The 17578-nt window shown below is 36.2% G+C and overlaps 1 protein-coding gene across 1 annotated transcript in view; it reads right to left on the reverse strand.

The window, feature by feature from the left end:
• Positions 1-17578, reverse strand: part of TRHDE (thyrotropin releasing hormone degrading enzyme) — a 1764002-nt gene that overhangs the window by 896166 nt on the left and 850258 nt on the right. The window lies entirely within an intron of this gene.

Raw genomic sequence — 17578 nt, forward strand, 5'->3', positions numbered from 1 at the left:
AATACTTACCTGTAAAATAAATCCTAATATAGCTACAATATAAATTATAATTATATTATAGCTATTTTAGGATTAATATTTATTTTACAGGTAACTTTGTATTTATTTTAACCAGGTACAATAGCTATTAAATAGTTAAGAACTATTTAATAGCTAAAATAGTTAAAATAATTACAAAATTACCTGTAAAATAAATCCTAACCTAAGTTACAATTAAACCTAACACTACACTAGCAATAAATTAATTAAATAAAATACCTATAATTATCTACAATTAAACCTAACATTACACTATCAATAAATAAATTAAATACAATACCTACAAATAACTACAATGAAATAAACTATCTAAAGTACAAAAATAAAAAAGAACTAAGTTACAAAAAATAAAAAAAATATTTACAAACATAAGAAAAATATTACAACAATTTTAAACTAATTACACCTACTCTAAGCCCCCTAATAAAATAACAAAGCCCCCCAAAATAAAAACAATGCCTACCCTATTCTAAATTACTAAAGTTCAAAGCTCTTTTACCTTACCAGCCCTGAACAGAAGTTCAGCTCTTTTGCCTGTAAAAAAAAACATACAATGCCCCCCCCCCAACCTTACAACCCACCACCCACATACCCCTAATCTAACCCAAACCCCCTTAAATAAACCGAACACTAAGCCCCTGAAGATCTTCCTACCTTATCTTCACTATACCAGGTTCACTGATCGATCCAGAAGAGCTCCTCCGATGTCCTGATCCAAGCCCAAGCGGGGGGCTGAAGAGGTCCATGATCCGCTGAAGTCTTCATCCAAGCGGGATCTTCTATGCATCCATCCAGGGAGCGGAGCGGCAGGATCCTGAAGACCTCCGACGCGGAACATCCATCCGGGCCGACGACTGAACGACGAATGACGGTTCCTTTAAATGACATCATCCAAGATGGCGTCCCTCGAATTCCGATTGGCTGATAGGATTCTATCAGCCAATCGGAATTAAGGTAGGAATATTCTGATTGGCTGATGGAATCAGCCAATCAGAATCAAGTTCAATCCGATTGGCTGATCCAATCAGCCAATCAGATTGAGCTTGCATTCTATTGGCTGTTCCGATCATCCAATAGAATGCGAGCTCAATCTGATTGGCTGATTGGATCAGCCAATCGGATTGAACTTGATTCTGATTGGCTGATTCCATCAGCCAATCAGAATATTCCTACCTTAATCCGATTGGCTGATAGAATCCTATGAGCCAATCGGAATTCGAGGGACGCCATCTTGGATGACGTCCCTTAAAGGAACCGTCATTCTTCAGTTGGACGTCGCCGGAAGAAGATGGGTCCGCGGTGGAGGTCTTCAGGATGGAGCCGGTCGTCATCGGATGAAGATAGAAGATGCCGCTTGGATCAAGATGGTTGCCGTCCGGATCGCCTCTTCTTCCGGATAGGATGAAGACTTTGGAGCCTCTTCTGGACCTCTTCAGCCACCGGATGATGGATCGCCAGCCCCCGCTTGGGTTGGATGAAGATTTTGGAGCCAGGACGGATCGGTGATACCTGGTGAGGTGAAGACAAGGTAGGATGATCTTCAGGGGCTTAGTGTTAGGTTTATTTAAGGGGGGTTTGGGTTAGATTAAGGGTATGTGGGTGGTGGGTTGTAATGTTGGGGGGGGGGTATTGTATGGTTTTTTTACAGGCAAAAGAGCTGAACTTCTTGGGGCATGCCCCGCAAAGGGCCCTGTTCAGGGCTGGTAAGGTAAAAGAGCTTTGAACTTTAGTAATTTAAAATAGGGTAGGGCATTTTTTATTTTGGGGGTCTTTGTTATTTTATTAGGGGGCTTAGAGTAGGTGTAATTAGTTTAAAATTGTTGTAATATTTTTCTTATGTTTATAAATATTTTTTTTTTTTTTGTAACTTAGTTCTTTTTTATTTTTTGTACTTTAGTTAGTTTATTTCATTGTAGTTATTTGTAGGAATTGTATTTAATTTATTTATTGATAGTGTAGTGTTAGGTTTAATTGTAGGTAATTGTAGTATTTTATTTAATTAATTTAATGATAGTATAGTGTTAGGTTTAATTGTCACTTAGGTTAGGATTTATTTTACAGGTAATTTTGTAATTATTTTAACTAGGTAACTATTAAATAGTTCTTAACTATTTAATAGCTATTGTACATGGTTAAAATAATTACAAAGTTGCCTGTAAAATAAATATTAATCCTAAAATAGCTATAATATAATTATAATTTATATTGTAGCTATATTAGGATTTATTTTACAGGTAAGTATTTAGCTTTAAATAGGAATAATTTATTTAATAAGAGATAATTAATTTCGTTAGATGTAAATTATATTTAATTTAGGGGGGTGTTAGTGTTAGACTTAGCTTTAGGGGTTAATACATTTATTAGAATAGCGGTGAGCTCCAGTCAGCAGATTAGGGGTTAATAATTGAAGTTAGGTGTCGGCGATGTTAGGGAGGGCAGATTAGGGGTTAATACTATTTATTATAGGGTTAGTGAGGCGGATTAGGGGTTAATAACTTTATTATAATAGCGGTGCAGTCCGGTCGGCAAATTAGGGGTTAATAAGTGTAGGCAGGTGGAGGCGACATTGAGGGGTCAGATTAGGGGTTAATAAATATAATATAGGGTCGGCGGTGTTAGGGGCAGCAGATTAGGGGTACATAAGGATAACGTAGGTGGTGGCGTTTTGCGGTCGGCAGATTAGGGGTTAATAAGTGTAGGTAGCTGGCGGCGACGTTGTGGGGGGCAGATTAGGGGTTAATAAATATAATATAGGGTCGGCCGTGTTAGGGGCAGCAGATTAGGGGTACATAAGTATAACGTAGGTGGCGGTCGGCAGATTAGGGGTTAAAAAAATTTAATAGAGTGTCGGCGATGTGGGGGGACCTCAGTTTAGGGGTACAGAGGTAGTTTATGGGTGTTAGTGTACTTTAGAGTACAGTAGTTAAGAGCTTTATAAACCGGCGTTAGCCCAGAAAGCTCTTAACTACTGACTTTTTTCCTGCGGCTGGAGTTTTGTCGTTAGAGTTCTAACGCTCACTTCAGACACGACTCTAAATACCGGAGTTAGAAAAATCCCATTGAAAAGATAGGATACGCAATTGATGTAAGGGATCTGCGGTATGGAAAAGTTGCGGCCGAAAAGTGAGCGTTAGACCCTATTTTGAGTGACTCCAAATACCGGAGGTAGCCTAAAACCAGCGTTAGGAGCCTCTAACGCTGGTTTTCACGGCTAACGCCAAACTCCAAATCTAGGCCTTAATAAATAGAGATTCTTCTATCCAAATATGTGACTGTGTTGTTTTTGTTTATATGCATTAAAAATAGCATTTTAGTGTGAACATTACCAAACTCCACTATTACTGACCTTTGAGAGTCTCTGGAGTAATTATTTTTCCTCATTAAGTTAATTCTTTGTACTTTTTCCACTATAAACGGTCCTTGTTCTTTTGAGATTCCTAATAATATTGGAAGTTGTATCTCTATAAATTCCTTTAACTCATGAGTCTTTACTATTTCTGATATACCTAAATTCTAAAATAAATTTGCCTAGAACGATTTTCTAATCTCATCATTAGTAATTTATTCTGCTTCTCTAAATCCGAAATTCTATCATTTAAACTTGTATATGCATCTTCAATATCCGATATTCTTTGTTCATTTTCACTCAATCTGGATTAAAAGTTCTTAATCCCTTGAGTTAATGGGGCCTATCTATCAAGCTCCGAATGGAGCTTGAGGCCCTGTGTTTCTGGCGAGCTTGCAGGCTCGCCAGAAACAGTAGTTATATAGCAGTGGTCTAAAGACCGCTGCTCCATAACCCTGCCTGCCTGCTCTGCTGAGGCGGACAGGAAGCGCCGGAATTCAACCCGATTGAGTACGATCGGGTTGATGGACACCTCCCTGCTGGTGGCTGATTGGCCGCGAGTCTGCAGGGGGCGGCGTTGCACCAGCAGTTCTTGTGGGCTGATGGTGCAATGCTGAATACGGAGAGCATATTGCTCTCCACATTCAGCAAGTTCTTGCGTACCTGATCCGCACTGTCAGATCAGGTCCGCAAGACCTATGATAAATAGACCTCAATGTCAGTATGTCTCTTTGAACTTCTTTTTTAATCCTATCTATTTTTGGAATTAGAATTTCTGCTATTTGAGCAATTAGGGATGAACTCTCTCTATCTACTGTGTTCACTATAAAATCTGTTGGTTTTTCTGTAAACCTATCTAGTGATAGTCTCATCTGTTTTTCCCATTGTTTTTTGGGAGGCATATTGATATTTGTCAGACATTTTTCCATATACTGACCCCTTGTTTCTAACCCTTCCTAATAACTTAAGAAGCAGCAGAGAACCGTTTTTTTTTTTCTTCAAATTTTAATATCTCCTCAATGGATTAAAGGATGAGCCTATACTAGCTCCACTAGGTATTATTTGTTTAATCCTCCTTAAACCTCTACTATTGAGGACTTCATATTCTATTATCTATCCTAACATACCGATTAATAGCCACTTTTTCATATAACTTCAATTGCTTTTAAAGTGTTGATGTAATCCCTTTCTTGCTAAACAGGAATTTATTATATCACCACCTTGATTTTGGGTCTTTATTCAAAAACATTTGAATTAATACACAACAAAGTCCTACAAACACCAGGTTGACCCTTGCACAAGATTCCTTTTTTCCTCTAGACCTATTATCTTAACATCTGGTCATAATTATATAGCCATAGTAAAAGGATCAGTAATATGATTAATAGTAAGTATATATTCAGCTTCCAGGCCAAAGTTTTTAACAAATCCCAATGACGATGTCACACTTGCTGTTAATATCACTAGCAAGACAAGTAAAAATTAAATAAAGAATAGCATAGCCTAAAGAGAGGTAAAAATTAGAGTAATTCTGAAGAAGAAAAAAGTTTTTATGTGTAGTTGAGTGGGAGATAGAAATTGTATGGAGTATCTTTAAAGATAAATATAGCCTATACAGCCAATATTTAGAAAGGTTAATGTATATATAATTGTTTATGTTTAGAATACTTTAAACTGTATATAACCTGTGAAAAGGTGGAGTTGAGTCTTGATAAAGACCTCGTAGTAGGCTGAAACGCGTTGACCCTTTGCATCTATCTGACATACCAGCCTGAGTGATTCCTTTTGTTAACGGTGAGCGCATTACTTCTAGGAGTAATTTTTTTAGACTGTTTGTGTAGTAGTTTTTTCTTTCCCATACAGATTTTCCTTTATCGAGAATCGCTCGGAGCAGACGCCCGGTCTCCATGTGGATTTACCTTAAAGAACCGGATTTCTACCTGAACTTTCTTGTGTCTAATTTCACCTGAACGCTTTGAGTCTACTTTCACTTGGAAATAACTGTAATTATTTTTACATATATATATTTTTATATGTTATCTTTATATTTTTTTTTTTTCAGTACTGGAATCTTTTTCAGATTGAACAATTCTGTATTCTGCACTTAGTCATTTTTCTGAATATTGTTATCTGGTCCTCAGCTGGCTGTTGGTTGCTAATCTGTTCTTATTTGTTGCACTATACTACTTATTAATTGTTATATAATAAATGTATATTTTTTAAATTGTATTTACCAAAGAATTAATTTTTTGTTCCAAATATTTAAATAAATTTTTCAGTTTTTTATTAATTTTTCTACCATGTTCTATCTCTTTAAGTACAATATATGTTCATTGTATGTAACACGTTACTGAGTTTCACCCAATAACTTTATCACTACAATGCCGCCCCCTGCAGACTCGCAGCCAATGGGCCGCCAGCAGGGGGGTGTCAATCAACCCGATCATACTCAATCGGGTTGAATTGCGGCGATGTCTGTCCGCTTGCTTAGAGCAGGCGGACACGTTATGGAGCAGCGGTCTTTGTAACCGCTGCTTCATAACTGCTGTTCTGGCGAGCCTGCAGGCTCGCCAGAAACACGGGGCATCAAGCTCCATTTGGAGCTTGATAGATAGGCCCCAATGTGTGAACTGTCTCTAGAATCCATGCACTCAGTCTGAATAACTTCTTTCAGCTTGGAAACAGCAAAATTGTTCTCCCATCTCCAAGTCTGTGCAAACTCCACACTTCTCTTAACACCAATTTCTCCTCTCTAGCACTAAAATCTCCTCCCCCCTCCCAGGTTGCATTTCTCTTCCTTAATACAGTTATTACTGCAGCAGTTTTTTGGGTAAGGACAAGGCCCTTACATAATATATATGTATATACTGTCCCGATTTTCGCAGGACATTCCCGATTTTAGGGGTCTGTCCCACTGTCCCGGGTTGCTAGCCATCTGTCCCTCATTGCCCCATGCATAATTTTTTTTTTTTTTATTAGGCACATACTGTGGAAAAGTAATGGTGTGTGGGTTAAGCAGGAGTAGGAAGGCTGTATACCCTCTGACCTCAGGTAATGGTGACCTCTAACCCCTAGTAGTGATGATGTTTTATACAATGAGCAGTGCTAACACCAGGGTAATGAACAGTGTCAGCCTCAGACTGCCAGCTAATGTGCTTGCCAACCCCAGGATCCCATACAGTGAGTTACAGATACCCATATATGATGTAGTATGTGTGTCTATCTGTATCTATAAGTGTGTGTGTGTGTGTGTGTATCTGCATGTATAAGTGTAAGCTGTGTAGTGTGTGTGTGTGTGTATCTGTATGTATAAGTGTAAGCTATGTAGTGTGTGTGTCTGCATGTATAAGTGTATACTATGTAGTGTGTGTGTATCTGCATGTATAAGTGTATACTATGTAGTGTGTGTATCTGCATGTATAAGTGTATACTATATAGTGTGTGTGTATCTGCATGTATACGTTTATACTATGTAGTGTGTGTGTGTGTGTACCTGCATGTATAAGTGTATACTATGTAGTGTTTGTGTGTATCTGCATGTATAAGTGTATACTATGTAGTGTGTGTGTATCTGCATGTATAAGTGTATACTATGTAGTATGTGTGTATCTGCATGTATAAGTGTATACTATGTAGTGTGTGTGTATCTGCATGTATAAGTGTATACTATGTAATGTGTGTGTATCTGCATGTGTAAGTGTTAGCTATGTAGTGTGTGTGTGTATCTGCATGTATAAGGGTATGCTATGTAGTGTGTGTGTGTTTATCTGTATGTGTAAGTGTATGCTATGTAGTGTGTGTGTGTATCTGCATGTATAAGTGCATGCTATGTAGTGTGTGTGTGTATCTGTATGTATAAGTGTATGTTATGTAGTTTGCGTGTATGTATCTGTATGTATAAGTGTATGCTATGTAGTGTGTGTGTATCTGTATGTATAAGTGTGTGTGTGTATATGCCTGTATAAGTGTATGCTATGTAGTGTCTGTGTGTGTGTGTGTATCTGTATGTATAAGTGTATGCTATGTAGTGTGTGTGTATATGCATATGTAATTGTATGCTATGTAGTGTGTTACTGTGCATTTTTGCTAACTTTAAATGCCAGAATCTAGAATATTTATGAGGAATGCAGAGAGCAGTTTTAAGAATCTATTATAAAATTTCCAATTAAGATTAGAGCTCAGATAGCTATACCAGTGGTTTGAGCTTGTGTTTGATTTGCTGCCTAAGAGTATTAAAAGATATGACTTTATTTAGAATTTTATTTATTACTTTGGTCTTATGATTTTTAAGCCCCGCCCCTGCTCCTGCCCACCACATTTTAAAATGTTGCCTTGGAGGGGGGGGGGGGGAAGTCCCTCTTTTGAATTTTGAAATATTGGGAGGTATAGTGAACTGCTCTGATTTCTGTTACCCAAATAGGTCATAAGGATGCTGATTTCAGATATAAACCAAAAGTATTGAGCAGAGCTCAGCTGTAAATCTAAAATCTTATAAGCCACCCAGGACACAATCTCCACTTTATTAGATGGACAGGACTGCAGGTTCAGGAAGGCTGATTAGGTAATGGTCTGACACTGGACACCAAGAGACACAGACACTATAAAACTTGTCAAGTACTAAAGGTTTGTGAATGCATAAAAAAACCTCAGGAGCATAAACAGGTTATTAGGCTAGAAAGTCTGAAACGTAGAAACATAGTAGAAGAAGGTAAAATATTGTATGCAGGAACAAATGTTTGAGGTCAGAAGCATATATTGACTAATTTTATTACAAAAATGTTTAAACACAGAAGTCTCTTCACAAACAGTAATATACAGTGTACACAGGTATGCAACTTGGAAGAATTAGATGACACTTGCTAAATTTCAACTTGGCAGAATAGCTGACATTCACAAGGATGGCAATTGGACAGAGCAGCTGACACAAAGGATTAAAGCTAAGCAGAAAAGCTGAACCCAGGAACAAACAGCTGGAGCACAGATTGAAACAGCCCAGCCAAGAACAGATGCTTTCCTTGCTTCTTTACAGCACCATAGAAGGGTACAAAAAGATGTCTGCCACTTGCAAGGAAAGGTTCCAGGCAGTCACAAGGGTGCACCACTAACACGTGATATTGGCAGATACACAAAGGGAGGGTAGTCAACTTGAATTGAATCCTGCAGTTTCTTTGAAATGTTTATGGGGTTTTTTCTAAATACAATTATTATTATTATTAATGATGGGCTATTGTACTCTGTTCTGCTTTTCCTGGTGTTTTGTTATAGAATGTTTTCCTATTTTCATCCATTTGTCTGGTAACACTGCACATTTTTCATTCTGGATTACCAACATGGCTTCTCCACTGAGAAATATTTGTTATAAATTTAAACTTAAAATATGTTTCTCACTTTCACAAGTATGCAGATGGTGAACTAATCACATGTATATTAAGGGCCAGATTACAAGTGGAGCGCTAAATATCGCTTTCATGAAAGCAATATTAGCGCTCCACTTTGTAATACCAGAGCACACTAATGTGTGCTATTATTACAAGTTAAAGCCATGTGAAAGCAATGGGAGCCTTGTTCTGATGCTGTCAGAGACAGTATCAGAAGCTCATGCTGCGAAGGGGATAAGTCGCAAAGCAATGGGCAGCAAATATAAATATATATGTATATGCAGAGATCGGATCTCTGGTTAATTTTCAGAGCTCTAATTGCTCATGGCAACAATAACCAACACTTGTAATGGCTGTTTAATGTTCCACGCCTGCAAATGGGCAAATTTGACCATTTGCGGGCACGCAATAATTTAGCGCTCTACTTGTAATCTAGTCCTAAATTAGTAAACAAAATTTAAAGCTAGCAACCAGAGCCAAAACAAAACATGTTTGAAACAAAAGTATTATGGTTAGAACTCTGTATTAACATTGTTTAAATGGCTAAATAAATCATTTTAAATGTTATATTGATTTTCAGACATTTTATTTCTGAGCATTTTCTTTTTACATCCATACTGTTTCATAATATACACAATACAAACTGGAACATATTAAAATTGATTGTCTTATATCTACTAGTAAACTATTCACAACTAGTAATTTTATAGTCTAGCAAAAACATTTTCTTTCCAAAGTTGAAGGCTGTGAGCACTTTACAAGCATTATACCGTACAAAAATATGTTTTTTTGTTGTTGTTTTTTTAAAATAAGAGGACTAAATGTATCTTTTTTCAGTAGATAGATAGATAGATAGATAGATAGATAGATACATATATAGACACACACTTCATGATCATATTATCAAGATATGAGTCTTGATGGAACTTTTGTGGTGGTGATTCCACCTTACGGTGATTCCTCGTTTGGGAGCAAGGCAAATGCATAAAATGTAAATTATTACAGTTTTGACTGATATAAGTCCAGAGAGTGGAAGCAATTTGGTGCATATGTATCTGTATCTAGATATTATCTATCTATCTATCTTATCTTTCCAGTGTGTATATATATATATATATATATATATATTTAATATATATATATTTATAGAGAGAGAGATGAGAGAGTGAGAGAGAGGGCTGAAGAACGAAGCACTCTCTGGTCTTATCAAGTGTACAACACAATTTTATCTACAGTGACGTTTTGGGGTGTTCCCCCTTCATCAGTTGGTCTGACCAGAGAGTGCTTCGTCCTTTAGCTCTATCTACTACTCTTAGCACCCTGGCATATGAAGCTTGTTAGTGGGAGTGCACCTATCTCTACATGTCTGTATATATATATATTATATTTAAATGTACACCACATTTTCCCTTCCCTGCATTAAAGAATATGATAATAAGCTTCAATGGTTCTTGTGTTGTTCAGCTGTATGATGTACTGAAATGATTCACAAGGTTCTTTTTAAATAAACTTCTTTATTATATCTGAGCCCTGGCACCTGAGCTGCTTTCTGTCTGCTGAGCTCTTCCTGACTGCTCTAGAGCTAATCTCTCAGCTCCCTTCCTGTTATCTGACCCTTATGCATCTGCATTACAGGTTCAGCTCAGCACCGTTCTATTCAACGTATTCTATCTAGAATCAAAGATGCAAGACACACTGATAGCACAGTAGGGTTTATTCTTTTCAATTTTGAAGGGTTTGATTATGGTTGTTACCAAAGGGAAAAAAAAATATAAAACAAATATTTTTCTGTCCCTCTAACAACCTTTCCTAAAAAAAGTGTTTAACTAGATATTGCAAAGCACAGTAAAAAATAACTTAATTAGTTCATTTTCAGATAAAGGACAAGAAAATATGTCATAATATTGATTTAGAAAAGATGCAGAATTTACTGTCAAAGGTGGAACATCCTGTGCATACAGTACACAGAAGTGATGGCCATCAATTATGGATAAAGGTTGGAGAGAACCTGTAATAATGCTCCATAAATCTTTGCTTTGAGGGGCATTGATGTCAAACTGATTTCAGGCAAAACAAAATTTGAATGTACATGAGACTTGGCCAGCTTATTCTAAAGTTGCAATCAATCATTTTTGTAGCCTACCACTGTACCTTCTCATAAATATAAACACTGTGATTGGAAAAAGTAAGAAGTGTATTGATTAATGTTCATGGGTTTTGGTTCATGGTAATTTAATCACATGCTGATGTTAACAGTTTATATTATTATAGGGATAGCAATATTTTAATTATTGTAAAGGGATATAAAAGTACAAAAAGAAAATAGTTTAGATAACTTTTTTACACTATTATTTTATATAAATGCGTGTTAAACACCTGCAAAGACATTAACCACATAGTTAAAGTCCTATAGAGCAGAAAAGTGCTACTGCACACATAAACACAATAGGAGTGCAATAATTCTTCATGTGCGCTAACCCGACATTAATTATCTTAAGGTGTGTTATGTATTTATTCAATATAAAATATTGAAAATGTTAATAATTTAAACAATTATTATAGATGTACTAAAATATTTTAAATAATCCAAAGAATATATATATATATTATATTATATATATAGAGAGAGAGAGAGAGAGAGAGAGAGAGAGAGAGAGAGAGAGAACCAAGATGAGCACTCTCACTTCAAACTTCAGCAGCCAGGGTGCTAGTAGGTAATAGGTATATGTGGCAAGAAACTTGCACTCACTGGACTTTTTTCAAAACACCAAAATTTAATGTATCCCCTTCCTCAGACAAAAGTGAAATGGCAATACAAGCAGCTTTGTTTGTCTTTTTAAACTGCTTGTATTGCCATTTCACTTTTGTCTGAGGAAGGGGATACTCTATCTCCGAAACGTCACATTAAATTTTGGTGTTTTGAAAAAAGTCCAGTGAGTGCAAGTTTCTTGCCATATATATATATATATATATATATATATATATATATATATATATATATTTATATCATTGTTGCCATGCACTCACTATTATGTTAGCACTTTTTGATCATAACTATGTTTTTCACATTGCTCTCCAGAAATGGCAACCCAGTGCCCGTATGTGGGAGAGTAAAAATGGGAACATCAATAGAATAATGAGAAGTCCACTTGTACATTGAGTCCCTTTGGATATATTATACTAGTCTGTAGATCCACATCACTTCTTGTCTCAATAGTTCCAGATTCCTATCTCCTTCTCTTCTCAGTGGGGGAATCCTATCTATCAACATTGTTCTCATCATGGATATGGAAGGCCTTTTTGCCAGAAAATGCTTTGCAACTTTTAATCTGCATGTTCATCTTTTATTGCTGTGCGTATTGCGCTCTTGTGGTTTGCTAGTCTTTCTCTAAAGGCTGTATTAGTCGTACCAATGGAATATATTTCACATGGATAAGTGATAAAATACACTAAATAATCTGATGTACAGGTCAATCTGTGTATAATATGGTTGCTTGCAGTTTTATGTGGATGTCTAAATGTTGTGCCAGTAAGTAAGGTATTACATGTCACACAACTGCCATAGTTAAAGCATCTATGCCTTGCCTGTGGAAGCCAGCTATGTTTATCTATTCTCAAGTCTGTTTTTACTAGGATAGAGCTTAGATTGCCTCCTTTTTGTACATACCATTTACACTGGTACCATATCCTTAAATGACAAAATTGGGTAGCTTGTTATTAATGACCAATTTCTCATTATTATTATTTTTTCATTTGATTACTGCAAGGTGTGTATGTGGTTAAAAATTTTAGTGTGCCATTTTCCTTTTCCTGGTCTCTAGTTTTATAGACTGCAGTCCTTAGATCTAAATAAATTATTTCTCTAAATGTTCCATTTACTTCCTTTATGTCATATCCTCTCACCAGGAATTTTTCACATATCATATCTAGTTGTTTTAATTGTTGTTCCTCCTGATCACTTTAAATAATTGAGGTTTCATAATTCCTATCTTTAAAGCTGGACAGTGAAAACTGTAATGTTGGAATAATGAGTTCCTGTCTGTGCTTTTTGAATAGAGAGTAATGTATAATGAACATTGATCTTGATTGTTCTTCTTATGCATTTTTAAATCAAAGTAGTGGATTTTATTTTTATCATATTCCATTTTGAACTTTACATAGGGTTCTATTTCAGTTGATTGACCCAATTTTGTAATTCTGTTTCTGTTCCCTCCCATATCACAAACACGTCATCAATATATCTGCGGTATATGAGAATATGGGGATTGGTGGCATCAAAGATATGACATTCTTTGAACTATGACATAAATTGGCGTAAGACAGAGACATTGAATACCCCATCACTGTGCCAATACATTGTACATAAAATGTTTCCTCAAAACGGAAGTAATTATGTGTGGGGCAGATAATCAATAGATGCATCTGAAACTCAATGGGGGGCCCTTTATATTCTGGATCATTGAAAAAGAATTGTCATACAGCCTCCACACCCACATCATTTGGAAAGTTGGTGTAGAGGCTATTCACATCCAAAGTGACTAACAAGCATCAGGTGAAGAATTTATGTTATCCAATAGCTTAATTAGGGAGGAGTCAAGATACTGGGCTTCATTTTTGTAAAGAGATCCTACAGCTAATACGATGTGTATATTATTGGATATTTTGAATGTGTATCAACAGGAAGTGAATTGTAGTTAGATCTATATAATTAATCTCTAATGACATTTTTAGTTTCTCATCTAACCTTTTTTTTATATATTTTAGTAGGGTTGTGTGATAATGTTTGGTAGGAAATATTACAGGGAAGAGCTACTATCAAGTATAACTATAGCACCACCTGTAATGATGGAATTTTCTTTACTGAACAAATATAATGCTGCCCATTCTTGTCTATCAAGGTTACTTCTTGGTTTCCGCATTGTTGAAAGGTTTTTTCCATTATTTCACATAAACATATTGTAGTAAAGGTTTTGATAGTAGAATGTGTATTTGATGGCTTGCACCCAGTTTTCTTTTTGAATCGGTTGATGTAGTCTTTACTTGTAAATTGTCTGAACAGGTCTCTTAGTTTCAAATGGCAATGTAGTCTGTTGGTATCCACTAGATTGTCAATAGTATTTATATTTGGGGTTGGAATATAACTAAGTCCTTTATTTAGGAGTTGTTTTTTAATGTATCCTTTTTTTAACCCTTTCAGTGCTAAGCACTTTCCCACCTGGGTGCTAAGGTTTTTTAAGGGAGTTTTTTATTTTATATTTTTTAAATATTTATTTTTATTTTTATTTTTTTTCAGATCCCAAGACTTACACTGTTGGAAATGTTAGGCGATTACCTTTCCAACGGTGGGTCTTGGGGGTCTGTAGCTGGTTAGATGCCTGAGATACAGGCTTCTAAGCAGCATGCCCCCTGCTCCTATATTTAACATTGCTCATGTTAAATAAAGTTGCGCGGTGAAGTCATTACGTCATTGCGCATGACGTCACTGCACATAACATGAAGCCCCAGCGATCCCTGTCACTATGCAGGCCAGATCGCCATGGTAGGAGACGGTTGGAGCCCCCAGATCTCCCTCAAAGTGGGAGAGTGCTAGTGACGGCTCTGAGCCATCATTAGCACCTGACTGAGACAATTTGTGATGGCTCAGAGCCGTCATTAGCACTCAAGGGGTTAAAGAATTTAAGAACAAATACATCAATAACATAACATTGCAGCTTGGTTCTACAGCCTTTTGTGAGTTAAGATTGAGATATTGTTACAGGTAAAGGTATATACAGTTTTACATACAGTCTCAGTTGTTATGCAGGCCACAAAAGGAAAGAAAAGGAGAAGTAGAAAAGAGGAAAAAGAGGATGGGAGGGTGCATAGGGAATAAGAAAATCATAGAAAGAGGGAGTAGGCTGGTCAGGGGGGAGGGTGTAGGGGATATATACCCTAAGGGAAAAGTTGTAGGGATTCTGCCTGGGCTGCTGATCTAGTGAGCAGAGAGTTTGTATCATCTCATCTACGGCCTTTGTGGATTTATTGTTTCATACAGTGCCACATGAGAAATTAATGTTCAATTAATGTTCAAAATTAAGAGACTGGGAATAGCTGAAAATGTTATTTCATGAATAAATTACTGGGTAATAAACAGGGAGCAATGAGTAGTTGTAAATGGATCATACTCAGATTTATCATAGGTAATCAGTGGATTCCCCCAGGGATCAGTACTGGGCCCTGCTCTTTTTAATATTTATATTTATGACTTGGAGCAAGGATTAAATAGCAACATCTCTATTTTTGCAGATGATACAAAGTTGTGTAAGGTCATTAGGTCAGAGCAGAATGAGCTTGAGTTACAAAGGTATGGACAGGGAAATGGGAAATTAGTTTTAATACAGGAAAATGAAAGGTTCTACATTTTGGAAGTAAAAATAAGAAGCCAATGTATTTTTTAAATGGGACTAGACTTAGCCAAACAGAGGTATAAAGGGATTTAGTAGTAATAGATAACAAGTTAAAGATGGGTGCACAATACAGGGCAGTGTTTTCTAAGGCTAACAAGAGAATAGCATGTATTAAAAGATGCATTGATGCAAGAGAGGAAAGCATAATTCTGTCACTTTATAAATCCTGGGTAAGGCCTCACCTTGAGTATGGAGTGCAGTTCTGGGGACCGATCTCAAAAAAAGAAATTTTAGACCTAGAAAAGGGCCACAAAGCTAATGAAGGGATTGGAGAAGCTAAGCTATGAGGAGAGGTTAGCCAAACTGGGTCTGTTTTCTCTGGAAAAAGGCGCTTGAGAGGTGAGATGATTACTTTATATAAAAATATCCAAGACCAATATACAGAGATGGCAGAATCTTTATTAATTCCAAGAAAATTGTTTGTGACAAGAGGTCACAATTTAAGGCTGGAGGAAAGGAGATTTAATTTCCTGTAAAGGAAATATTTTTCCACTGTAAGAGCAATAAATTGTAGAACTCATTACAAAAGGAGATAGTGAATGCCAATACCTAAGACATATTTAAAATGGTTTAGATACATTTCTGGCTAGAAAATGGGTCACCTTTTAATGGAATTAATTTAAGCTCAACTGGAGCTTTTTGTAAGTATATTAGATTTGTATAGGTTAAACTTGATGTACTTTGGTCTTTTTTTAACCTCATCTACTATATATATATTATATTATATATATACATACACAATTTTCAAGAGAGAGCACTCTCACCTCAATTTCAACGAAACCTCATTCTTTAGAGATTAAATTCACTTTTTAAAAGACCAGTGAGTGCCTCCTTCTGTTTATATATATATATATATATATATATATATATATATATATATATATATAAAATCATTTTAATAACCTTCCATATTTATTTTTCTGTCTCTTTTTTAAGATACAAATAGAAAATACAGGAAATATGTACACAAAATATAAAAAAACTAAATTTTCAGAACAAAATGGGTTGTTCAGGCAAAAGTCAGTATTTAGTGTGACCCCCTTGGCACTAAGCACACCTTGAAATCTTTTGGGTAGACTGTCCTGAAGTTTCCCGAGGTAATCTTCTGGTATATTATAAAAAAACCCCGAATATTTCAGAATAAAGTGGCTTCTTAAGGCAAAAGTCAGTGTTTAGTGTGACCTCCCTTGGCACTAAGCACATCTTGAACTCTTTTGGGTAGACTGTCCTGAAGCTTTTCAAAGTTATCTCTGGTATATTATACCAGTATTCTTTCAGCATTTCCCAGAGTTCTTCTTTATATTTAGGTTGTCTTTTATTTCTTTCTCTGTCCAAGTGATCTGATACTGCGTCTATAATATTCAGGTCTGGACTCTGTGGAGGCCAGTCCATGGCTGTCAGTGTTTTATCAGCTATGTTTCTCTCCAAATATGATTTCACTGCATTAGCAGTGTACTTGGAATCATTATAATGCTGAAAAATAAAATCAATTCCAATTATGCACTTTCCAGAAGGAATGGCATGATGAATAAAAACCTGTCTGTACTTTTTAGCATTCATGATCCCATCAATTCGGACAATATTACCAACACTCCTGTCAGAAATACAGCCTCAAACCAGGACAGACCCTCCACCATGTTTTACTGAAGACTGCAAGCACTTATTCTTACATCTTTCTCCAACTCTTCTTCCCACATATTGTCTTTGATTGGACCAAAAAATTTCAAACTTGAAGTTATTACTCCATAATACTATTTTCCACTGATCTTTATACTAATCTATGTGAGCTTTAGCATATCTTAGCCTTTTCACCCTGTTCCCCTTCTGAAAAAGTGGTTTCTTGGCTGCTAACCTTCCACAAAGACCATTCCTGATCAAGCTTCTTCGGGCTGTAGAAGGGTCAACTTGGCATCCAGGTGAAGCTGCCAGATGCTGAGGAACTTCTCATCAGATTTCTAAAGTTTTCTTGGCCTTCCAGTCCTTTTTGTAATTGATCTCTTCTGATTCTTCAAATTTCTTTCTTCTTTATAACAGCTTGAATACCACATCTTGTATCCAGTTTGTTTGCTGATTTCAAATGAGAGTGGCCTTGCTGATGCAAAAGTATGATTTGGAGTGTGTAATGATGCATATGGGCAGCAAAGGGAAGCAGACAGCTTCTCAAGTTGAGAAGCTTTTCTGCACACCAGTAAATATATGGGGCCCATAAAGTGTAAAAATCCCCAAATCCAACCAATAAGTAACAATTACAAGAGTAAACTAAAAAGTGATAGGCCCCCTAATACTTCAAATATGTAAATTGATGGTTAAACAGTATAATTAGCATGCCAAAAGAACGATAATGCTAAAAACCATAAGTAAATAGAAAT

Source organism: Bombina bombina, chromosome 6 (genome assembly GCF_027579735.1).
Source record: "Bombina bombina isolate aBomBom1 chromosome 6, aBomBom1.pri, whole genome shotgun sequence".
Taxonomy (NCBI): domain Eukaryota; kingdom Metazoa; phylum Chordata; class Amphibia; order Anura; family Bombinatoridae; genus Bombina; species Bombina bombina.